Below are 27185 nucleotides of genomic sequence, written 5' to 3'. Positions count from 1 at the left end.
ACAAACATTTGCCCTAGGGGAGGAAAACCCTCATGCAAATATTACCTTCATATATAGAAGCAAACTATTTTCAGAAACATTGCCTTGGTTAATTACCAATCTCATGGTGTGTTAAATATCTAAAAATAACTATTGATTGTCCTTCTTTGCAAAGAGTTGAAATAACAGCAGGAGAGCCAGGAAGAGAAAAGATGTTTTTAAAACTTGGATGGTTTCCCAGGATTTTTTTTTTTTTTTTCCTGGCTTCCCACTTTCCAAAAATACAAGGTAACTTCAGAGATTTCCCAAGCTGTCCTAAGGTTTGGAGAGAGCGTGTCGGCATGCTCGTTGCCCCTTAGGACACAGGCTCTCTGGTTTTCTTCCAGCTTTGCAGTCCATGTAAGCATTTTGTTAACAGCAGGTCAGCTGTTCCAAATTCACAGTGGCGATCAACATAGACCTCATTATAAAGGGTAAGAAAATGCTTTTTTTCCAACCTAGTTTTCTTGAAATCTCTCCTTTGTTAGAAACCATGACCATTAATGCTTTTGTGAGTGTATTTTATCAACAACCCTCCTTCCTTAAGTAAAATTGCCTGGCTCTATTCCAGGTGCTTCACAATGACCGGAAACTGGTGCCTACAGCAGACACTGGCATCCTCAAGGTAATTACCCAGCAGAGAGAGTCAGCACTGGGCTTTTCTTCTACATATTAAAAAAATAGTAGTTTAGCATACTGGCATCTGTTGAAAGGTCTGAGTTCCAGGTCTCTTTACTCTATTAATCAACCGCTATAGACTTTTTGGTTTTTTAAGAGGAGCTAACTTTGATCCGGGTGTTATAGGATTTAAAAGCAAAGATAACTGGCATCTCAGATGTGTATGACAACCTACAGTTTACAAAACATTTTCATCGTTGTCATGTTTTCCTTCCGACAACAGATTAGATAGTATATAAAATGCAGTGACAATCTATGGGGGAAGATTAGACTTATTTTTAATTTTTAATTGGGAAGAAAACTAATATCTAACATTTTTAATTGGGAAGAAACCTAATATCTAACATTGCACTAGGCATTGTAAATTTTTATATATGTTTTCTCATTTTTCCTCAAAACAATCTTGCAAGATAAATTTCACTGCCCAAATCTGCCTCTGAGAAATGAATAACTTGTCCTAAGTCACATATTTGAAGCCGGCTCCAAAACCGGGTCCTTCCACTAAATCACACAGAGTGATATTTGTTACAGATATTTTCTGCAGGAATAAAGAAAAAGTATTGTGGGGCACCTGGGTGGCTGAGTCAGTTAAGCATCTGCTTTTGGTTCAGGTCATGATCTCAGGGTCCTGGGTTGGAGTCCCATGTTGGGCTCCCTGACCAGAGGGGAGTCTGCTTCTCTCTCTGCCTTGGCCCTTCACACACAAAACCGTCTGGGTCATTCTCTCTCTCTCTTTCTCTCATAAATAAATAAATAAATAAATAAATAAAATCTGAAAGAAAGAAAAAGGGGAAAAAAAGAAAGAAAGGAAGGAGAGAGAGAGAAAGGGAGAGAGAGAGAGAGAAAGGAAGAAGAGCCACAGAGTGCTGTATTTTAGTGGTCCTCATGCATTAAGATGTTAGTGAAGTCAGAAATGGAGAGGGCCAAGGGAGATTTCATATCCCCCTAAGGATCTTCTGGGTCCTTCGCCCATGTCCTTCTTCTCAACCTCTTCACCTGACTGAGAGCACATGGAATTCCCATCCTGATCTCCATGGCTACGTGGATATGTTCAGGTCCCTGATCTACCCGGAAAACCAGGCAGTTTGAGTAAGCAATCTAAATAACTCAGAGGAGCTTCTTTGTAGGGTTCTGACCAGTGGTGAATAACAGTCCTGCCAAAGAATCCCTTCTCTTCTGTTTCATAAGCACTCATCCTTGGAAATAGACACTGTCTAATTTGAGAAGGAATTGGTTCTGTTCTGATAATTAACCTAGAAATGAACTGCACATAAGCTACAAAGTGAGTTTATCTCATACTGGTATAAAAAAATGTGCAGGGGTGCCTGGGTGGCTCAGTGGTTAAAGCCTTTGCCTTCGGCACAGGTCATGATCTCAGGGTTCTGGGATCGAGTCCCGCATCGGGCTCTCTACTCAGCAGGGAGCCTGCCTCCTCCTGTCTCTCTCTGCCTGCCTCTCTGCCTGCTTGTGATCTGTCTGTCAAATAAAAAAAAAAAAAATTAAAAAAATGTGCAGATGTAAGTAGCTCCCCAGTTCTCAGAAAATGAACCTCTATTTCCACTACTAGTGGGACTCCACATATTAAGATCTATTTCAAGGGAAGTTGCACAATCTGTGCCCAAAGCCCTAAAATTTCACACCATTCTTCCCAGGAAAATAGAGCCTAGAAATATGTTTAAAAAAAAAACAAAAAAAAACAAAACAGTGTTTTGTAAAAAAAAAAAAAAAAATTGTATGACTCAGTGGGTCATCATATATCAACATAGTATTTTCAAACCAAACTGCAATTTTTAAATTACTTTATTGAAGTATTATTTATGTATGCTAAGCAATATATAATGAAATTATACAACCCAATGAGTTTTGGTTCATGTTTCTGCCCATGAAACAATCAGGAAAAATCAAGATACTGGACACTTCCATCCCCTCATGCTTTCTCATCCAATGCTCCCTCATTCTTGCCCTCAGGCAACTGCTATCACTATAGAGCACTTTGTATTCTATGAAATTATACTTAAATGGAATGATAAGCACGTTATTTTTTGTCTGGATTCTTTTGATCTGCACAATGATTCTGAGATTCATCCAAGTCACGGCAGGTGCCAGTAGTCCGTTCTCTTTTTTTTAAATTAACATATCAGGTATTATTCGTTTCAGGAGTACATATCTGTGAATCATCAGCCGTACACAACTCACAGCGTTCTCCAGAGCATGACACCCTCCCCAATGACCATCACCCAGCCACCCCATTCCTCCCCCCCCCCCCCCCCCCCCCCAGCAACACTCAGTTTGTTTCCGGAGATTAAAAGTTTCTGATGGTCTGTCTCCCTCCCTGGTCCCATCTTGTTTCATTTTTTCCCTCCCTTACCCCACCATGACCCCCTGCCCTGCCTCTCAAATGCCTCGTATCAGAGAGATTATATGATAATTGTCTTTCTCTGATTGACTTATTTCACGGAATGTAATACCCTCTAGTTCCATCCACATCATTGCAAATGGAAAGATTTCAATTTTTTTATGGCTGCATAGAATTCCATTGTATATACACTGCACATCTTCTTTATTCATTCCTCTGTTGATGGACATCTAGACTCTTTCCATAGTTCAGCTATGGTGGACACTGATGCTATAAACTTTGGGGTGCAGGTGCCCCTTTGGATCACGACGTTTGTATCTTTAGGGTAAATACCCAGTAGTGTGATTACTGGATCATAGGGTAGCTCTATTTTCAACTCTTTGAGGCACCTCCATACTGTTTTCCAGAGTGGCTGCACCAGCTTGCATTCCCACCAACAGTGTAGGAGGGTTCCCCTTTCTCCACATCCTTGCCAACACCTGTTGTTTCCTGAATGGTTAATTTTAGCCATTCTGACTGGTGTGAGGTGGCATCTCAATGTAGTTTTGATTTGTATCTCCCTGACGCCATCTGATGTTGAGCACTTTTTATGGGTCTATTGGCCATTTGGATGTCTTTGCAGAAATGTCTGTTCATGTCTTCTGCCCATTTCTTGATTGGATTATTTTTTCTTTGGGTGTTGAGTTTGATAAATTCTTTATAGATTTTGGATACTAGCTCTTTATCTCATATGTCATATGCAAATATCTTCTCCCATTCTATTGGTTGTCTTTTGGTTTTGTTAACTGTTTCCTTTGCTGTGCAAAAGCTTTTTATCTTGATGAAGTCCCAATGGTAAATTTTTGCCCTTGCTTCCCTTGCCTTTGGCGATGTTCCTAGAAAGAAGTTGCTGTGGCTGAGGTCAAAGAGGTTACTGCTTGTGTTCTCCTCAAGGATTTTGATGGATTCCTGTCTCACATTGAGGTCTTTCAACCATTTTGAGTCTTATTTGTGTGTGTGGTGTAAGGAAATGGTCCAGTTTAATTCTTCTGCATGTGGCTGTCCAATTTTTCCAGCACCATTTGTTGAAGAGACTGTCTTTTTTCCATTAGTCCGTTCTTTTTTATTGCTAAGTAGTGTTGCATCATATGTAGGTACCACCACATTTTATTTATTCATTCACCTATGGGTGGACATTTGGGTCACTTTCGGTTTGAGGTATTACAAAATACTCATATATAACTCTTTGTATGAACAGGTGTTTCATTTCTCTCGGGTAAATAAATATCTGAGCAGTGGAATGGCTTATCAATAATGTGGTAGGTTATGTTTAATTCACTAAATGAAAAATTTTACATCATCTAAACAAAAAACAATAATTAAATAAATTAATGGTACTATCTCCAAATGGAACATGATGCAACATTTATAACTTAAAAACTATGATTCTGAAGAATATTATGAACATGAGAAAATGTTCATAAAGCATTAAGTGGAAACAACTTAAAAATAGGCTCTCAATGTGTATGATCTTTAGAAAAATGATATAATGTACAGTATTATCAATAATCACTTTCTCAGAGGGTAATTTTCATTTTTTTCCAGCTGCCTTTCCTTTCTAAATATCTTAAGATGGAAATCTATAATGAGGGGGGAGGAAATAGTTATATAAACTATATATATTATGTATATTTTTTCTTTTATTCTTCCCAAAGGCAAACCAACCCTATGAAGGAAAGAGTTTTCTGAGCACAAGAACTCTGGGGAGAGATAGTAGAGTCAGAATAAAAGTTTGAAGATCTCTGAGTTGCTTGGCTTCTAGCCAAAAGATAGATGAACAGCTATTCATAGAAATATAAATAATAGTCCTTAACTTCTTTCTGAAGTAAAGCTTTGGATGAATATATAAATAAATTCTAAAATTCACCTACCAATTTACAGTTTACCAAGTGTTTTTCACATATATTAAATCTGGTTAATCCTCACAACCACCCTGTAAGTGATCCCAAAGCAGTGTATTGCTAGAGAAAGACTATAAGCACTGGGTGTAGTGCATAAACAATGAATTTTGGAACACTGAAAAAAAAATTAAATTAAAATTTTTTAAAATTCACCCATAAAAAAAGATTTGCTAGCAAATAAAGCTACCTCTTCAAGTTCTTTATTCAAAAATATAAACTTTAATAAAGATCAGTTTATCATAGGCTTACTTTGTACATCCCACGTGTGCAGGTGCTTGAGGAGAAAAGCCATCATGGTGTGTGCCAGTGAATGGCACACTCTGAGATGTCTTTGTACTGCTGTGAGCAATCTTGGAGATAGAAGTAGGAATCTAGGTTATGGATTCTCCCTATCTATAAACTTAAGCACAGAAGCAGAACCCTAAGTAAAAAAAAAAATATTTTTTTCTTCATATACCTCCTCATTACTTAAATCCATTATTTGTGCTCTCTCCTTAACTCTAATGATATTCTGTTCAGTGACTGATGAGTGACCCCCAACTCTGAGACTTAGGTTCAGTAAACCTGGGTCAGTGCCATGAAGTCTTCACAGGTTTGAGCAGATTCTGTAATGAATCTTTCTCTGGTCCCTGCTCTGACCTTCTTTGAAAAAGGATTGTTCATTAACTTTTCATTGGGAACGTGTAGGCCAACAAAGGGTGTGGAGCTCTCACATATGGAGCTAAACAAAGCAGAGCTAAAACTAAACCAAAGTTACCTAATTTCTTCCTCCAAAATTTTAAGTCCTTTTTGACTTTCGTCTCTTTATTTACAGTATATTTAATTTATTTTGTTCAAGTTTGTACTATGATTTTATACAAAATTTTTCCCAACCAAATTATAAACTGTCTCTAATTGCTCATCTCATTCGCCTCTGCATCGGTTGTAGAACTTTGTAGAAAGCAGACAGTATAGTGGCTTTATATAGTAGGTGTTCAGTGTGTTCAATATATTTCTTGAATTTAATTTGTTTCATTGATTCATGGTCCATTTTGCAAAATACTAACAGGTTAATGTACCTTAACAAGCTGCTTTCATCATATTTTTTCTGGCATACTGATCTTCATGAGTGATCGCATTGTCACCTAAGTTGATAGTCCAATATAGACAATGGACTTTCTATTTGTTCTGTGTGTTTGTTCTATGTTGCCCCCAAAATTCTTCTTCCTTCCACCTCAGCAAGAGAGATACCTGCGAAGGTCTCAGTATCTTTAGTATGATCAGCACTATTTCTAGTTCTGACATGTAACTCCTCTGTGAAATTTTACTCTACTTGCAAGCTAACAAGTTAAAAAAACATAAAATTCCCATGTCAGAGACAAAGGACATTTGTTACTTACAACATCAAGCACCAGAGTGCTAGCTTTTAGGCTGGCTCTCTGAGACAGTGACACAGAAAGGTCCAAGTGAAACCATCACACCCAGTAGGAGCTATTACAAGAAAGGGACTCTGAGGTTAGGGAACTAGAATCTTTTATTATGGTCAGGAATCATGCCTGCTTTTTGCTCCAGAAAGAAACATCTCTGTCTCCCAAGACCATAAGTAAATTACTGTGGAGGGAAACATGATCTCTACCAACCAAGGATGTTTGCTATGCAAGTCTAGAGTGAAGGCCAGCCAATGTCTTGCTTCCCAAGATACACAGAAATACAAGAGAATCCTAGAGAATTATCTTACCAACATCTACCTCTCATTCCTATGTCATCCGTGTTTCTAGAGAATTTTCCCATGAGTTTCTCACTCCACTGCCTGCTCTGAATAATCTGATCAGCAGAGGCTGGGACCAAATCCATTCAGTTTGTCTCATAAAGTATTCAATAAAGGTTACTAACAGCAAGACTCCAAGCAGCAGGATTAGGCCAGCCTGGAGTCACAACCTCAACCATCCCTCCTAGGCTCCTAGATCCAGCCAGCTGAACAAAAACACATGGACTGTCATGGTTTACTTTAGAAAATCAAGTGACTTTCTCTTTACGTTTCTGTGTTGACTTTCCCACTTGACCTGAAACATTAATTCTTATACAGCAGGATGTATTTGGCACGTTCCCAGACTCTGTGTCTTGACCCATTAGAAGGAAGCCTAGAATAATCTCATAATCCGTAACTGTTCTTACCAGTGAATTGGAGCTAAACTGAATGCTTTCTAGGGTAAAGTTTGTGTCAATGAGAAAAATTTCTTACCACTTTTTCCTCCTACTTAAATGACACCTATCATACGGGTAACTGTCCATTATAAAGATAACTGTCTACAAGGTGAGCATAAATAATGATCCAGTTATCCCTCCAAGAATTTCCTTCTGATATCTAAGGGTAGCTTTACTTTAGATAGATCTAAAGGCTGTATGATGTATTTTTGGTGTATCCTTAAATACTCAAAGGTCTCTCATGATCACAAATAAGATGCCAGTCACCATATTTTTGGAGAGAGACAAGTTACTGAATGTCTGACTTCCTTACCAAAAATTACCATCTTGAAGGCACAAATAGTACCACCTAAAAGAGTTCACAATTATTAGGGCCTGCCAAGTGGAGTCTACATCAGTCTGATGGCAAAGGTTGACAATACCTTCAGGATAGCCTCCCATTCAGATGGCAGATCTTGGGTTTTCCAGTTTACTTTAAATAAATATTTTTGGAGAGACACCCAAAAGTCAGTCTTTCAGTCTGTCATGTTTATCCATACCACAACAAATTACTGAAAACAGTGGAGAAGACATCAGAAAGTGATGATGGGTAGAAACTGGGGGCATCCCCTGCTGTTATGGGTCCCCTGATAGACTTGTCAGCAAGTTTAAGAGAAAATGTGATCAAACTGTGGTCAGGACTATCTCATCAGGAATAGCAGACCCAACACTCAATTAAATTTAAGGTATTTGCAATAGTTTGGGAATACTGCAACAGGGTATTTTCCTTTGTGAAGAAAGTTCCAGAGACAACTCTGGAAGACAGAGATCATTAATATTCGTTCCACCCTCCAATATCTCTCAGGGTCTAAGTTGTTCCCTCCCAAGTACCAAATTGTTGTTTTCATTCCACTGCTACAATAACATGACCTGTTCCCCACATGCACTCAGAACTTTTGTTCAGAAGGGCCAAGTGCAAGTGGGAAAAGTAAATGTTTACAAATCTTACATAGACCCATTATATCCCCAGATATTGGCCCAGAGGGCCTCCATGTGGGAATTCTGCAAGCAATGTACTCAACCAAGTGTTTATTACCTTTAGGCTCTTGGACCCTGTCCACCAAACAAAAGAATCCAAAAGCCAAACCAGAATTAAATTTCAGTCTCCTGGGTTCCCCCCTGGTCAGGCTGTCATTCAGAAGGTATGCCAACTAGGTTGACCTGGGATTTTTGTTGGGGAAAGAAAAAAGCATCATTCCCGAGAATAGTCAGGGAAGAATCCCAAATTTTCAAAATATGTCTATATTATTTCCTATTTTATTCACACTGATCATTTACCCATAAATGAGAGAAAATGATCTCTAGGGATATCTCTAGGGAGAACTCATGAGGGACCAAACTGCCTTACTAGAGTATACAGCAACTAAAGGAGGTAGAGTCAGAAATCTTTTTGAGTCAAGTTTAAAGGAGGCCATTCCAAGCTCAATAATAGCAGATACTGATGTATGACAAGGAATGTACACCGTCCATTGAATATCTTTCTTATTAATCTTTGTTGAGTGGTTGTTTGCAACAAAACGTACACTACAGCATCACATTTTTAGTCTGAAAATTATCTGAAAAGCTGAAAACATGGTGCAATTAGTTTCAAAGGCCACATGGTGAGACCTAGATCAGCTGAATGGACTGACACGGCCACACACTTAGCTGAATCAGCAACATAAAGTCTTTCTCACCCAGTCTACAATGGTAGGAGTGTCTTTGTGTATGGTATGATGGTAGACCCAGGCACATTTGGTGATTTGTGTAGTTCAGGCTTCATAAGCAGCTTGATTACAGTTGGTCTTATCAGAGAACAGGGCCCTCCCACGAGCATCCTTGTGAGTGACACAGATGGTTCAATCAGCAATCCCAAAAGTGCCTTTAATCTGCTCCAAAGGGTGCTTTAAATTTATCCCTAAGGGTGTCTTTAATCTGTCTGCTTCTGGTTTTCCAAGTGGCAGACCAAACAGCCAGACCACCAGCAATAGCTCAAGAATCAGTAAAAATATAACAAGTTCATAAAGGCACGTATTGGCCAAAGCTATGAGAACAACCCTGTGTCCTGTCCACTGGAGTGGAAGAGTTTAGAGTGAACAACCACATCCATTTTCACTGTTATGCAGCTGGTACAGCAGCACAGTGGATGCCAGCTTAGCCAAGCCATCTGTTAACCAGCCCCAGTCATTTAGGAGAACCCCTGGAAATTGAGAGTCCCACTGAGCCAATGACTTTGCTACAGGCAGTGGAGTTGGGAGTGAAATTTCTCCCAAATGGAATGGCTGTCACTTTTGCATGAAAACTGAGATACTGGTGGAGCCAGACCCTCTATATTCTTAAGTGTGCCATTTCCAATTGAAAAGCAATCTTGGACCCCTCTCACCTTATCAGTCAGTAAGTATGAATTGATCCACTCCAAAATAGAAGCATCATGCTGTAGAGTATCAAATTCTCTATGAGTTAAGGTTTGGTTTTGAGAAAAGTTGAATAGTAAGGGGCACCTGGGTGGCTTAGTGGGTTAAGCCTCTGCCTTCAGCTCAGGTCATAATCTCAGGGTCCTGAAATCGAGCCTCGAGTTGGGCTCTCTGTTCAGAAAGGAGCCTGCTTCTCCCCTCTCTCTGCCTGCCTCTCTGCCTATTTGTGATCTCTCTCTGTGTCAAATAAATAAATAAAATCTTTAAAAAAAATGTCCAATAGTAAGCTAATAGCTGCTTTTCAAAGGGGAGGCAACAAATCCAAAATGCTTCCAAGTAGAGGCTGGGTCCCATTGCTGGAAGCTCCCATTGGTAAATTTGTAAGTCACAGAGACTTGTAATTCAGAGTAGTCTTTAGAGTTAAGGGACTTCAAAGTTATGAGTCTCTCTCTACATGCAACAATTCGTAATCAGACTAATCCTTTCTGTCATTTATGGGACTGAGAAGTAAAACCATGTAACACATCAGTTCTTCCAACGCATTCACTGATGTGCAAACATCAGTATACTGAATTGTCTCAAAGCCCCACCCATAAAGTCATGTTAGCTTTCCTTCTTTGCTAATCTTTCCAAAAACCCTGAGTTGAATTCAGGGACCCGTGTCCCTTCACAAGATTGGGTAGAACGGTGACTTGGGATGCCTGTATCAACAGAAACATAGGAGATGAAGCCACCCAGAAGTTCCCTACCATACTCAGACTAGTAGGGACTGGTATATTTGGCCTTTGGTAGTCATTGAGGACAGGGAGACCTCAGTCTTATTTCTAATCATCTTCTCCTTAAAGCAGCTGGGTTTGGGATAGTGGAGGAAAGTCTAGGTGACACTAATAACAAGGTATGTTTGCTTTCAGTTTTGAGTAATATGGTGGCAGCTTGTGACTCAACAAAATGAAATTCCGGTATTTTTTATCCACTCAAAGTCCATCTATTTCCACTTTGGGAACCCTTGAACTCAGCAGCCACTGGAGCATTATCTTCCACCTACGACTTCAGGGTTTACATTTTTTGTGAACTTTTTTTTGTGAACAATTTTTGTGAACAATTTTTTGACTTGCATAGTAACACCTTTTTTTTTTACAGATAATAAGATATAAAGATTTATTAAACAATTTCCTTATTTATGGGTACTGCATCACTTTCTACTTATTAAGCAGATAAAATTTTTGTTCTTTTTATGACAGTTTTATCGATGTATAATTCACATGCCATAAAGTTTACCTTTATAAAGTATGCAACTCAATGATTTTTCATGTATTTCATAGAGTTGTGGAACCATCAACACATTCAATTTTAAAACATTTTCTTCACCTCCAAAAGAATCCTCAGACACATTAGCAGTCACTACCCATTTACCACCACACCACCCCCACTCCCAGCACTTGGCAACCACTAATCTACTTTCTGTCTTTATGGATTTGCCTATTCTGGACATTATTTCCTATTCAGGCTTCACCTGCTATCCAAAAGTAGAATGTTCCTATGAAAACTTCATAAGCCAAAATGGCCTAAAGCAAAGAAGCAATTGCCATTTCATGAAAGCAAAAATCCTCTTCAGATTTCTTTCAGTTAGCAAAAACTGAATCTAAGATAGCTCTTTTACAAAAGTGATGTGGCATAAAGCAAACTTTCAGAATACAAGGGAAACCTGTAAACAAAGTAATATAATATGTGGCCTTCTGTGTCTGGGTTCTTTCATTTACCATAATGATTTCAAGTTTCAGCCATGTATTTTTTGGGGTATTTTAGATCGAGGTATAATTCACACAACATAAAATTCACCATTTTAAAAAGTATACGACAATTCAGTGGTTTTTAGTATATTCACAATATTGTGCATCTATCACTGCTACCTAATTCCAAAATATTCCATCATCCCAAAGGGAGGCTGTGTACTCGTTAGCAATTCCCCATTCCTTCTATCCCCTGGCAAGATTTAGCTGTGTCATATGAGAAGTCAGTACTTCATTCCCTTTTATGACCAAATGTTTCATCATATGAATACCATGTCTTATTTATCCATTCATTGGTTGTTAGACATTTGAGGGTTTTTTTATTTTCTACTTTTTAGCTATTATGAATAAGGTCACTATTAACATTCATGAACTAGTTTTTATGTAGACATATATTTTCAACATTCTTGAGTTTATGGCTAGGTGTGGAAGTGTTGAGTCATATGGAAACTTCATGTTTAACTCATGAAGGAGGTGCCAAACTATTTACCCAATCAATGGTTTTACCACCCCACCAATAACTTATAAGGATTCTAATTTCTCTACCTCTTTACCAATCCTTGTTATTATCTGTCTTTTTTATTATAGCCATCCTAATGTATGTGATATCCCATCTCATTGTGGTTTTGATTTGCATTTTTCAAGTGATTAATGATATTGAGCATCATTGTATGTGCTTATTTATGCTTATGTATCTTCTTTGAAGAAATGTCCATTTATGTCCTTTGTTCATTTTTAATTGGAGTACTTATAGTTTTATTATTGAGCCATAGACATTTTCCATATGGTCTAGATCCAAATCCCTTATTGATATATGATTTGCAAGTATTTTGTCCAATTCTGTGGGTTTCCTTATTTTCTTGAAGATGTCCTTTGAAGCACAAAAGATTTTAATTCTGATGAAATTCAATTAATCTTTTTTTTCCTTTTTCTTGTGATCTCTTATCAAAAAAATCTTTGCCCAATCCAAGGTCATGAAGATTTACTACTATAATTTCTTCTAAGAGTTTCAAAGTTCTAGCTCGTACATTTAGGTTTATGATCCATTTTGAGTTATTTTTGTTTATATTTAAGGGTCCAATTCCATCCTTTTACACATGTATACCAGTTGTCCCAACACTTTTTAAAATTGAATTGTTTTGTTATCCACATTGAAAATCAATTGACCATGAATGTAAGGGCTTATTTCTAGATTATTTTATTCCATTGATTTATATGCCTATTCTTATGCCACAGTAACACCTTTTTTTAAGGAGTCCATCTTAATCCCAAGCATTTGATTCTTCATTGTCATGGTGACATCTTGTGAATTCTTGCCTGATTTCAATACAAGGAATAAGAGTATTCTAGGACAAAGGACCTGATCACCAGAATGTATTTTAATTCCTTTGAGGCAGTTTCTCATTCTCCAGTGGGTCACCTTCCTCAACACTGAAACCTTTTGGGGGCAAGAGCCCAAGTATTATTCACTCCTTATCTATGGTTTTTCACAGGATTTTGTCTCTCTCAGGGAAATCTCCCCAAGGAGCTGAACACCCTTATAGCTGCCAAGTCTTGCTGCAAAGAACTCTGAGACTTTTTATAGTCATCTTCAAATAGATCTAATGTTTGCATAAAAGGCTGCATGCAGGAGGGACTGAGCCATAAGATGATCTTGCTGTTACCTTCTTTCCTTCACAAGCATTACATATTCTTTCCTATCAAGAGAATCAGCCAAAGTTCTAACAAATTGCTTAGATTCTCACCGTAGTGGTCCTAAATGTCATGATTGCATAGATGCATGTCTCCATAACTGTTAAATGTCTGAAATGTTACCTTACTTACTAGCTAACAAGTTAACCTGCTGCATTTTGGTGGATGCTAGCAGAAGAAATGAAACCACTAAATCAGAGACAAAGGACAGATTCTTGCTCACAGCAATAGCACTAAGAGTAATAGCAGTGGTTCTAGTTACCTACACCTTATTCCTACATGGTAATACATGACATATGACATCTTCACAAGCAGTGGATTGCACTCCATGAGAGAAACCCAGAGCTTTGGGAACCTGATCCTCTATAATGGACATACAAATGTTTACCCTTGTTCTGGAGGGAAACACTCTCTTTACCTTCCACGGCTTTAATAAACCTGCATTTTGCTCCAGAGGAAGACATCATCTCTCTTCTAAGGAAGTTCACTATACAAACATCTTTAAAAAGATAATTTGAACGAAGGCTGGTCAATGCGCAGAAATGTGAGTCTCATAAAGAATGGTCTCTCAACAGGCAGCAACTGACAAAGTGCAGTGTTTTTCTCCTGCCTGTGGGATCCCTCCTAAGCTTTTGTTGTGAAAACATCAAGTGCAACTCTACACAGAATAGCAGTAAGGTATGGGGCCATACCCTATTTTGTTGATTTTTTTTTCCTTATACCTTTCTTCAACAAAGCCTATTCATTGTCTAAACAAAGTGATTTTTCGTGGTATTCTGTGTTTTACAAGAGTCCTAGTTTAACAAGTCCTCTCCTGAAAGATACTTTAGTGGATCTTTGATTGGAGGTAATGGAGGGATTGTAAGAGATATGTGTGTGTATGTGTGTGTGTGTGAGCACATGTGCTTTTTTTTAAGAATTTATTTTTCAGAGAAGCTTTAGGTTTACAATAAAACTAAGAGGGAGATATAAAGATTTCTCATATACCTTTTGACCCCATACCTGCATAGCCTCCTCCATTACCAACATCACTTACCAGAGAAGTACTTGTTTGTGTGTGTGCATGTGTTTTGTTGTTGTTTGGTTTTGTTTTGTTTGTTTTGGGTATTTTTTTGTTTGTTTTTTTACTAAGGATGAATCTACATTGACGCATTATAGTCACCCAAATATCATGGTTTATGTTAGGTTTCATTCTTGGTATTGTACAGTCTATGGGTTTGGACAAATATATTATTGTAAATCCATCATTATAACATCATACAGAATATTTTCATTACCTGAAATCCTTTGCGTTCCACTGATTTTACTCTCTCCATAGTTTTGCCTTCTTCAGAATGTCACATCGTTAGAATTATACAGGATGTTGCCTTTTTAGTTTGATTTTTTTCATTTAGTAATATGTATTTAAGATTCCTCCATGTCTCTTCATGCCTTGATAGTTCATTTCTTTTTAGTGCAGAATAACATCCCATTGTCCAGATGTGCCAAACCTTGTTTATCCATATACCTACTGAAGGACATCTTTGCTGCTTCCAGGTTTGAGTAATTATGGATAAAGCTGTCATAAACATTTTGTGTGTAGGTTTTTGTGTAGACATAAGTTTTAACCCACTTTGGGTTATTACCACAGAGTGAAGCTGCTAGACTGTATGGTAAGAACATGTTTAGTTTTGTAAGAAACAACCAAACTATCTTCCAAAGTGTCTGTTCCATTTTGCATTCCATCCAGCAGTGAATGAGAGTTCCTGTTGCTTCATATCCTCACCAACAATTGGTGTTGTCAGTGTTCCAAATTTTGACCACTCCCATGGGAGCATAGTAGTATTTCATAGTTGTTTTAATTTTAATTCCACTCATAATATATTATGTGGAGCATCAGTTCATATGCTTATTTGCCATGTATATATCTTCTTTGGTGAGGTGTCTCTTAAGGTATTTGGACCATTCTTTAATTGGGTTATTTATTTTCTTATTGTTTGTGGTTACCTTTTGAACGTCAGGACTCCACATTTTTCCTCTTTGATTCTTTTCCTATTACTGAGAGGTGATTTTTTTCTTCCTTTTTTCTCCAAGTTTTATTGAGCCTTCCATTTATTCTCTCTCCCAGAATCTAAATATTTGAAGATTGAGCCTTCAAACTGTACATACTTTTAAGTCTTTTCCCTGTAGTCTGTGTTCTGATCTCCTTGTATACTCCTCCTCCTCCTCCTCCTCCTTCTCCTCCTCCTCTCCTCTTCCTCCTTCTTCTTTTTCTTTTTTCTTTTTTTTTTTTTTTAAGCAATTTTAGACTTAAGATAGGCTCAGTCTCTTTAGTGGTGTGTTGAGATTGACCCCTGGCTCCTTCATAGTCCTCCATCTTCTGTCTTCCCTGCAGTTTTTCTTAGCCTCTCTTGGAATGCCAAAAGCCATGCTGTGGAGGAGAGTTGGGGTGCAAATCTGAGAAATAGCTCACTAAAATTTGGTCACTTTTCTTTACAGTTATTTTGAAGTTTGGGCATGTTCTGTTTTTAAGTTATGCCAAGGGCATTGTTTTGGTGTCAACTTATCTTTCCCTTTTTATTATTCTGTATTGTTTTCTGGAGGAAATATTAGAGGATGTTAAGGAATGCAGCCACCATTTCTTCCAGCTACCTAGAAGTCCTAGACAATTTATAAAAACATGGATTGAAATATGGATTACGAAAGCACTTCTAGAGTTTCTGGTTCGATAGGCCTGGGGTGGGGCCTGCGAATGTATATTTTTTACAAATGTCTAGTTGATATTAAATGCTGTTTAGGAACCACACATTGAAAGCATTTTTTTGGTGCAAAATAGCCACTTGAGAAAATGAAGCAAGATGAAAGGATTATCCTCCATAACGTAGGAGTGTGCACCTGACCCTAGATTATATTACACTTAAACTGATTGCTTCCATCTGACACAGCTTCGGGGCAGGGGCGGGAGGAAAAAATAGATATATCTTAGGAATTTAAACTATGAAATTATGGCAGTAGAAGATGGAGTTGAAACTGAAATAGTAACTAAAGATGGAGTCATATATATTGGTCCATGAGAGTGGTATCATCACAGCTCAAAGTCTGAGGGCACAGACATACAAAGTGAGAACAAAAGCTGAGAGTGACACAAGTCCATATTTTGAAGTAATGATAAAAGCAATGAAGAAAATGAGATAGGATTACATAAAGTAAATGAAGTGGTACAGAACTGGGGTTGGGCAGTGAGGCAGAATACTTGAGATTTGTATAAATAGACTAACAAATATTCATATAAATAAAAATAAATTTTTATTTGTATAAATAAAAATAAATTTAAAAAGCCTTCTCTATGGAGATGATATTTGAACTGAGAAATAAATGAATAGCAGCAGCCAGCCATGGAAAAACCAAGGGAAGAGAATTCCAAGGGGAAAACAAGTGTGAATGTCCTCGTGGGAATATAAATAATAAAAATGACAGCCTTGAACTGACATTTTCATAGTTCTCTGACCAAGGGCCAAAATGTCTCTTTCCCACTGGTTTTCACCTGAAAAATACTGGAATTGGGAACCCAGTGGGTTGGTTTCATCCATGCACTCATTGTTAAATCAATTAATGGCCAGAGAATTAGAGTTCTGTCTGAAGAAGGGAGAGGAAGCAAGGAAACAGCCATGGGGTTTGTGTTGGAAGCCAGGTTACCACTCCAATTTATACTTAATACATTGTGTCTCTTTTCAATGTGTGTGTGTGTGTGTGTGTGTGTGTGTGTGTACATAATGCATGTATGTGTATTATGTACACACATCCTTTCCTATACATACAATTTGAAAAATGTCCTTGCTTAGTATAATACAATGCTTTACATACAGCCATATTAATCTTCTCCACTAGAGAAAAGCCAAAACCATATCCACTTTCTACATCTCATTTTCTTTTATTTTTTAAAGATTTTATTTATTTATTTGAGAGAGAGAGAGAGAGAGCGCAGAGGGAGAAGTAGAGGAAGACTCCCTGCTGAGCATGAAGCCTGATGTGGGGCTCCATCGAAGAACCCTGAGATCATGACCTGAGCCAAAACCAAGAGTTGGCCGCACAACCCTCTGAGTCACCCAGGCACCCATGCATCTCATTTTCAAACTTAATCAGATCCTGTATACATGCCTCAGAATTTTTTAATCTTTGAGCTAAAATTGCAATCATCTTCAATACTTCCAATTTACAAGATATACGAAAAGATCGTCACATTTAAAATTCCCCTGGTGAAAAGTAGAACATAAAGGGCAATATCCAGTACCACGTTCTCCTTTCTAGGAAAAGCACAGATTTCTTGTTGAAATCTGGCCAGCCTCACTTTTATTCTTCAGAAGAATTTCTCTTGTCATTATCCTTCAGGGCTAAGAAGGGGCACCGAACAGGGCTTTTCTATTAGAGGCCATTTTCCTTTAGCAGACCTTTTATTGTTGGCACAATTATGGAAACCCAGAGGTTGCCTAAAAGAAGATGAAATTATAGACCTTAAAATATGGGCCTGGCTGAGCCAGTGGCAAACACAAGAAGTGAGAAAAGCAGCTATGGTTAATTTACCTCTGACATGGGACTTGGTCCTCTTAAACCAAACCTTGGTTCATGTCAGCAATGGCTATTGCTCTTTGTAGTCTGTGAGAGATCAGAGGTGTTGAAATTTGCAATACAATGGATAGGAGAGTAGAAAAACTTCTTAAATATTCATAATTTTGCCATTATGGATTTACCATTCCTGATCATATTTCTACTTCCAGTCTTTGAATATAGATTATACCTGGAGAAGGAATAAACGTTGTAAAGGGATCTCTTTCTTTTCTCTCTTTCTTACTTTCTTGCAGGGGGTAGAGATTATCTTTTTCTTTTCTGACCAAGTCTATGGAGTCCTTTATTTATAGAGCACTCTGAGGGCAGGGGGCAGGGAAATACCACCGATGCAGGAACCTATAAAAAGGAAAAGACTACATGATCTATGGAATTTTATGCTGATAGAGATCCTGGATACATTTTGTAAAACCCATAATACATACACATAAACACACACATACATGCACATAAAGTTAATCTAGTAATCCATCCAAATAAATCAGCAATTGTCAGCGTGCCTCAGACACCTAAAAATATTTTCTTTCCAGTTGGCTATTTTATCTAGATGTTAGCCAGTAGATTTGATTTTTCTTAGGCAATTCTATTTATCTTTTTCTTATCCAGTGATTTCTAAAATTTGTAAATATAGAATCAAGTGTATTTAATGAAATGCACACAAACTCTCAATAAAACAAGTAAAAGCATATTTATTAGTATATTTTACACTTGCAAATATTAACTGAATTCAACTTTATGACACATACTTGTAAAGCTGATCAATAAATAAGGCTAATTTCATTGGTCATCTTCAGTGTGTTAAATGTCATATAACACATTTGAATGTGCCTATTTTCTTTTTAATTCAACTTTTAAAACAGCTTAAAATAAAGTATAAAAAGGAGGTTTAAATCATGTGCAGAATCTATAAACACCTCTCAGGAATAAACATAGTTTGAAAGGCACAGTCTAGATTGCTATATTGCTGTATCTTGCCATATTTCACTTAGCAAATTTCTGTAAAGCACTGGCTATACTAGTTAAACATCCCCACAGTATAAAAAATTGCCTTCCTCTAGTTCCTTTAAGTGCAAAGTACATATGGAGCTATTAAGTCACTTTTTTAAATTATCCTGGTTAAATACTAACTCCAAAAGCCATCAATAATTAATGTGTCTGGTAAATGCCCAGGAATCACTGATCATAGGTTCTCTCTTATTTCCCTATAAGACACTATTCTTAGAAATTTGCCAGGATAGAGGGACACCTGGGTGGCTCAGTTGGTTAAACATCTGCCTTTGGCTCAGGTCATAATCCGAGGGTCCTAGAATCAAGTCCTGCATCGGGCTCCTTGCTCAGCAGGGAGCCTGCTTCTTCCTCTGCCTGCCACTTGCCCTGCTTGTGCATTCTCTCTCTTACAAGTAAATAAATAAAATCTTTTTTTTTTTTAAAGAAATTTGCCAATATGGAGATTGATATTTTCAACTTTCCATTGTTATAATCTGTTAAATGTTAACTTACAAGAGAACATTTGATATCCTATATGAACTAGCTCACATACACGTGTTTATGTAGGAAACTGGAACTCTGGGTGGGGTGTGTGTGTGTGTGTATGTGCATGTGTGTAAGGATATATTTGGACAACTACTGATTAAATGAAAAATAAAACATCAACAACCCCCTAATATGGAAAGATTTGGACATTCTTTGGGCAAACATATTAGATAACTAAATATTTGGAATATTTTGACTCTGTGTTTTTTCCAAAAGGGGGAGATTATAGAACTTAATTAATAAAACAATAAAATAAACATGATTTAAGACTCTGAAGGATTAGGTCACCTGAGTTGGAGTTCAAATTGGTTCTATGACTTTGGTGATCAATCTAATTTCTCGGAGCACCCCTTTATTCGTTTGCATAATGAGATTGTTTAACAAGCAGTGAGCCTCAGTAGAAATCACCTGGGGTGTTCTTAAAGATGCTGATTCCTGGGGCTCATCTCCACCAAACAAATCAGAATTTTTAGAGCTGGAGCCAAATTTTGGTGTTTGGTGGTCTTTTTCCTAGGTGATTCTAATGTATGAACTGGGTTGAGAACCACTGCTTCTCCTTAGAGTCTCCTTAACCACCAAGGACATATTTTTCTTTAAGTTTCCTCTGGTATTCCAGTTCAGGGTTCCACAAAATTTAATGAGCACCAGAATCACCTGGGGAGGCTTACTAAACTACAGGTTTTGGGTCCCATCCCCCATGTTTCTGATTCAGGAGGTTGGAAGTGGGGCCCCATAATTTGCATCTCTAACAGGTTCCCAGATGATGCTGTTGTTTTTGGTTTGAAGACAACATTTTGAGAATTACTAATCTAGCCCTGAGCTAACCCAGGCCTATTCAGTAGGCTCCCCACCGAGCAGGGAGTCTTATGTATGGCTCAATCCCAGGACCCAGGGATCATGACCTGAGCCAAAGGCAGCTGTTTAACCAACTGAGACACCTAGGTTCCCCCTGTTTGAAAGGATGAAAGTTCTCAGCTTTGCAAGCAAGCTTGAGACCAACTCCTAAACTCTTCATTTTATAGCTGAAATAAACAGAGGCCAAGAGAACGGAGTAATTAACAATGTCATGGTTAAAGTCTCTGTGGCTATTAGAATCACCATCCCCTCTATCCTTTCCAGTATTTCAGAGAAGGAGAATTTTTGCTCCCTAAAGAATTGTTGTCAGTGGGGGGCCTGGTTGGGACAGTCAGTAAGTGTCAGCTCTTGGTTTCAGCTCAGGTCATGATCTCGGGGTCATGGAATTGAGCCCCTCTTCCAGCTCCATACTCAGCATGGAGTCAGCTTGAGATTCTGTCCTTCTCCCTCTTCCCCTTCCCTTCCCTCTCTCTCTCTCCCTAAAAAAACAAATAAACGTTTGTTTTTGTTTTTTTTTAAAGAGTTGTTGTCACAGACAACAATCTTAGTAAATGTTACTAAGTACTGAGTTAATGATAGCTGCATTCAATGAGTTCCTACCCTGTGTCAGACACTGTGCTTTAGATAGACCATCACAGTCAAAAATAAAACTTAACCGAGGTCTTCTTATGTGTCAAGCACTGTCCTAAGTGGCTCTCCTTGTTTCAGTCCATTTAGTTCTCACAAAATCCCTCTGAGGTAAATAATATTAATGCCCCTGCGTAACAAATGAAGCCGTGGAGCAGGGGAGGTTAAGCAACTGGCCCAAAGTCACAGATGCAGAGTCAGGCAGTCAGCCCCCTATCCTGCCCCCTTCCTCTCATTCAGTCCTGCCAGCCATCTACCGGACCAATATTAATACCTGTCATTTTGCAGATGATCAGACAAGGTATACTGCCCATACATATTAAGGTTAGGATCAGGCAGGCTATGGCAAACCACGGAACTGGGCAAGCTGGACTTGTTGGCTTATCTTTGCACCAAAGAGCAAGTCTCTCTCTCATCTTTCTGTTTTCCAGTAAGGATTACACTAGAAAGTGGTGCGAACAGAGCATTGTGGACAAATTCTTTTCCTCCAGCTGTTCATTCGCTTGTTGTCCCACAGCTTGTCCTGAACATGTCTCCCCCTGTTTGGCTTCTCTGGGACGTGTATCAAACACAGCTGGAGGGGGAGTCACATTGACTTGATGACTTTGCTTTGCTGCACAGGTTTTTCTCCTTTCCTCACTAAAATTAGGCTTCCATTACTTACCAAGCACTACATGTTTAGTGAATGCCTACTATATTCCTGGCACCATGCTATGCATTACCAAGATAAAAAAATTCTGAGGCCTTATGTATATTGTCTTCGCAGTCTGAGTTTCTGGTTGGGAAACCAAGAGAAATTAATCAACAAAATGAAGCTAAAAATGATAAAAAGGACCAAAGAGTGAAACAGTCTATTAAAAAGTGTTTGGGGCACCTGGGTGGCTCAGTCAGTTTAGCATCTGCCTGGTCTCAGGTCATGATCTCGGGGATCATGCCCCTGGGATCAAACCCCACATCAGGCTCCCTGCTCAGCAGGGAGTCCACTTCTCCCTCTCTCTCTCTGCCCCCTACTCATGCTCTCTCTCTCTCCCTTTCTCAAATAAATAAATAAAATCTTAAAAAATAAAAATAAAAAGTATCTAATGTCCAGTTTAAAAAAATGGGTGCAAAGGAATCCAAGAGCTAAGAAATGATACAAGCTAGAATTATCATCTGAAAAGGCTTAATAGTGGTCTCCAAAATCAATGTATTTATAACCTTTCAAAGAGAAAGTTTACATAAATGGGAGAGGAGGGAGGTCATTTAAATGAGGAAGGAAAAGCCTGATGAAAGTGTAGTGGACTAAGGCAAACACTACCACATCACCTGGTTTAAGCACTAAATAAGCTCTGTTGGAGAAACATCTTAACCAAAAAAGGAAACACACACATACACACATCTCTCACAGCCCCTCCTTTACCACCAAACAAAACTCCACCAAAGAATCTGACAGAAGAGTTGTGGTTGAACCAGGATTCTTAAAAAATACTCAATACCACAAAAAAAATTAACCAAGAAGAAAATCAACAGATCTATACAGCAGTATTGCAAAAGGTCAGTACACATCAATTTCAGGAGACAAATACCGCCCCCCCAAAAAAACCCAACCACGAAACAGAAGAAAATTGCAAAATGACATTCCACAAAGAACTAAATACACTCAAGCAGGCATTTGAGGACATGAAACAGTTTTCAACATAAGAGTACTTGAATTCTACATGCAGCTACCCTTCTTGAAGTATCTGCAAAGAATAAGCTTTACCAGTTAAGGATGTGACTTTTCTTTTTAAAGATTGATTTATTTATTTTAGAGAGTGAGCGCACAAGCAGGGAAAGGAGCAGAGGAAGAGGCAGAGAGAGAATCCTCAAGCAGACTCCCCACTGCATGAAGAGCCCGCCGCTGGGCTCCATCCTAGGACCTGAGCCAAAACGAAGGGTCGGACACTCCATCGACTGAGCCACCCACACGTCGCAAGGATATCAGGATAAAACTTCAGTGAGAAGTCTGATGGTGAGCACTTTACAGAGTGTTTGCCAGAGTTTCACAACTTTGGGCCTATTGACATGTTAGGCCCTATAATTGTTTGTTTGGGGAACTCTCCTGGAAGCTGTAGGGTATTTAGCAGCATCTCCAGCCTCTATTCACTAGATACCAGAAGCAACACCATCCTCTGCCCACTCCCATATTCAAAAACGTCTCCAGATGTTGCTAAATGTCTGCAAGGGAGGCTAAATGTATTTATTTGAGAGATAAAGAGAGAGTAGAAGCAGGGGGAGGGAAAGAGAGTTTCAAGCAGACTCCACACTGAGGCCAATGCGGGGCTCCATCTCACAGCCCCGAGTTCATGACCTGAGCTGAGATCAAGAATCAGACATTTCACCGACTAAGCCATACAGGCACCCCTAAATACCAACTTTTTAAATCATAGGACAAAGGACACAAATATTGCAGAGGCAAAAAATTATGGAAATACAGGGAAATACACATAATTTAAAAATACTAACACCAAACATATTAGACATATCATTAAAAAAAAAAAAAGTTCAACACACATATTTGTCAGGTTTTACAGGCGAGATAAACATGACACCAGGCGAGGTAGGTACAAGGCAAGATTTATTAAAGGCACTCTCCGGGGAAGTTTCAGGGCTCAGGAGAAGGGGAGCCAAGAAAGTCACCGGGAGGAGATGGGCACCCTCGGGCGAGGTTCTGCGACTCTGGAAAAGGGAGTCGGGGAAGTCACACCAGGAGGGGGTCGAGTGGGTCTTTTATCTGGGTTAAGACAGGGAATAGGTTCACAGCCATATAAGGTATGGTATTCGGGGATTGGAGGGTTGGGGGAGTCTTGATGTTCCGGTTTCTTGCATAAGTATTGGGTTACTTGTGGAGATGTGACCTGGGCATATATCCTTATGGCGGGAGAGTCAAGGGTTAGGAAGGGGGGGGGGGACTGGAAGATGGCGGCCCGATGGTCATTTCTATTGTTTTTCCTGCATTCCCGGAGCCGCCGACCCAACAATATTAACTGAAGGAGATTTTTAATGTGTCTCATAAATGTGTCTCAAACCCCAAGTGTATCCTGGACACAAGAACCAAATTTAAAACAAGAAAAATAAACAGAATAAATGAGTGGTAGACAAAGGTATATCAGGCAAATGGAAAGAAAAAGAGATGAGTAATGATCCTGACGTCAGACAAAGTAGAAGTCAAGCCAAACAAATAATAAGTAAGGGCACTTTTTAATGCTAAACATGACAGGTCACAAAGAAAATATAAAATTGATGAGTTATTGTCCACAAAATAACACAGTAACCATCTTTATGAAGCAAAAAATACAAAAGGTGCAAACAGACATAGATAAAAACCTAGTAAAAATACAAGACTTGACTACCATCATTCACAATACAAGTCAGATCAAGCAAATAAAAACTAAAGAGACAGGATACTTAACACAATCAACAAGGTAGAATTTATGGGTATATGTCAATCTCTACAATCTGATAATACAGGAAGAAACTTTTTCTCAAGGACTCATGAAACATTCACAAGAATTAACCAAATATTAGGTAACAAAAAATTGGTAATTTCATATAGTAGAAATATTACAGTACAGCAAAATTAGAAGTAAGGAATAAAAAAACAGAACAGCCCTTACACCTGGAATTTTTTTTTAACTATTAAATAACTCTTCAGTTAGATAATACAAACTGAAATTACAGAATTTTTAAAAAATAATGAAAATGAAAATGTTACATACCAGAATTTGAAATACATTTAAACCAGTGATCAGAGTAAACTGCATTGCACTAAAGATTTTCATCAGTAAAATAAAGGAATGAGTATAACTCAATTCAATTACCAGATCAAGAAACAAACAAACAAAAAGATACAATAAACTGAAAGAATTAACAAGAGAAGAAATAAAGATAAAAAGAGAAACCTGAGATAAAAACAGAAACCAGATAAAAACAATAACATGGACCTAATCAATAAATCAAAATCCCTATTTAGAAAAATCATAATAGACAAACCACCAGCCAACACGGAAGGAAAAAGAAAGAGATCACAATATGCAAAATATGAAATGAAATGGAGACACAACCACAGAAATTGAAAAATAAATTCATAAGATACTACTCTGCAGATGCCTTTACAAATAAATCTGAAAACCTGGATAAAACAGATAATTTCTTAGGAAAATACAGATTGCCAAATTTGAATCCATTAGAATTAGAAATTTTATTATGAAGATCAACCAAACTAACTTCCATGGAAGATATAGAGAGACTTATTAAGGAACCACCCTACAAAAAAGCACCAGGTTCAGATGTGTTCATATTAGAATTTTACCAAATCTTTAAAAAGGATAGTTCCAGTGTTCTACATATAGTTTAAGAACATTCAAACTGAAGAAATTCCCGAGTTATTCTTACAAAGTACCTTTAATATTAACACCTAAACCTGACAGACACAATACGAATAAAGAAAGGAAGGGAGGGAGGGAGGGAGGGAGGGAGGGAAGGAGGAAGGAAGGAAGGAAGGAAAGAAGATAGAAAGAAAGAAAGACCAATATCACAATATCCACTTATGGATACTAATGCAAAACTCTAGGTTAAATTATTAACACACAGAATTCAAGACCACAAGAAGGTAATAAGCTATTACTGGCTGCAATGTATTCCAGTAATGCCATGTAGATTTAATATTAGAAACTCCATTGATATCACATAATATGTCCCAGGGAACAATTATGTAATTATTTCTGTATGTATTGAAAATTCTTTTAAAAATTTGACACTCATCCATGATAAAAACATCCAAGAAAATAAGGCTCAAAGGCTACTTTTCATAAAATGGTACCATAAATATAGCTCATTCTAAAGCCATGTTTTACTCAATGGGCAAAACCATAGAGGCATTTCCACTAGGGTCAGAATCAAATCAAGGATGTCCACTATGTCTGCTGCTTTTCAATGCTGTATTTGAGATATTAGCCAGTTCAGTTGAATAAGAAAAAAAAAAAAAGCATAAGGATAGGTTAGGAGGGAAAATTATTTGTTTGCAGAGTGACAGACATTCTGCAAAACGCCTGATCAGTATTCTTCAGATGGGTCAAGGTTATGAGAAATAGGGAAAGATTAACAATTCTCACAGAGTTGGGAAATACTAAGCAAAATAGCAACTAACTCCAATGTGAATTATATCCTGGGAAGGGAAAAAGAAAAAAGGCATATAAACTGCTGAAATTTGAATAAGGTCTATAAATTATTATTATTACTGTGTCAGTGTTAGTTTTCTGGTATTGGTAATTATACTGTGATTAAGGAAAACTAGATGGAGAGTATATGGGAACCACTTTTGCAACTTTTCTGTAAGTCTACAATTATTTCAAAATAAAAACCTTAATAATAAATGACTGTAGCAGTCCCTTCAGTTGATTCTGATGCATGCTGAAATTTGAAAATTACTGCACTAGACTAACAGTCCTGACCTCTTCCCTCTTATTATTTCTTGCCATAGAGGCAACATTCATTTGTCTATATTTCCTAGGTGGATGATATGAACCAGATGAATGTCCTTTCTATTTCTCATTCTGTCATTGATCTGGAAGAGTTTCTTGCTGTATGAAACCAATCTTTCACTCAGGCTGACCTTCCCAAGGTCTGGACTTTGGGCAAGGGTGAGAGAGGAATTTGAACTATTTTGACCAACGTTCCAGAGTCACATTTTCCAATCACCTTATCAATAATAAAGCCGACATCTGCCATTTCCTGCTTCTGTCTTTCCAATGGTTTTGAACTTGTGAGGTAGAGACGTCCCTAAAACCCAACACCTTAGTCCAATCAACTATGACCAAAGCATAGGGGGTCACACGATCTTTACAGGACACCTAGTTCAGTGCAGGCAGTGGGAAGGGCAATTTCCTAAATTAATTCCTGAGTGCACGTAGGAAGATACATCTACCAAAGGACAGTAACTTGTCATTTAAAACACACTGGGGAATATATCTAAAACAATCAAGGAATGTTCCTAAAATTTTATGTAAATACATGATAGAAAATTATACGCAACTTGCCAAGACAAGTCAATGGGGAAGAGTCTTTTTTTTTTTTAAGATTTTATTTATTTATTTGACACAAAGAGAGAGAGAGCACAAGATGGGGAGTAGCAGGCATAAGGAGAGGGAAGAACAAGCTCCCCATAGAAGCAAGGAGAGCCTGGTGTGGGTCTCGATCCCAGGATCCAGGCATCACGACCTGAGCAGAAGGCACTCATTTAACTGACTGAGCCACCCGGGTGCCCAGGAAGAGTCTTTTTAATAAATGCGGTGGGACAATAGAATATCCACATGCAAGTGAACAAAATTGAGCCCTTTCCTTACATTGTAAAGAAAAATTAACTCAAAATGGATCATAGACCAAAAGGTAAGACTTAAACCTCTGAAGTTTTTAGAAGAAAATATGTAAGTTCTCGTGATCTTCAGTTATGCAAACCCTC

General features: G+C 38.0%; 1 long non-coding RNA gene across 1 annotated transcript; it reads left to right on the top strand.

Annotated features, from left to right (window-relative positions):
* The first annotated feature begins 312 nt into the window (after positions 1 to 312).
* On the top strand, positions 313 to 26454 carry LOC116855414. The gene is made up of 2 exons (XR_004380348.1): positions 313 to 452; positions 26238 to 26454. It is a non-coding gene; the product is annotated as an uncharacterized LOC116855414 (long non-coding RNA).
* Positions 26455 to 27185: the final 731 nt, after the last annotated feature.

Source organism: Lontra canadensis, unplaced genomic scaffold (assembly GCF_010015895.1).
Source record: "Lontra canadensis isolate GAN:19392208 unplaced genomic scaffold, GSC_riverotter_1.0 scaffold102, whole genome shotgun sequence".
NCBI lineage: Eukaryota > Metazoa > Chordata > Mammalia > Carnivora > Mustelidae > Lontra > Lontra canadensis.
This window is presented reverse-complemented; position numbering and strand designations above follow the sequence as displayed.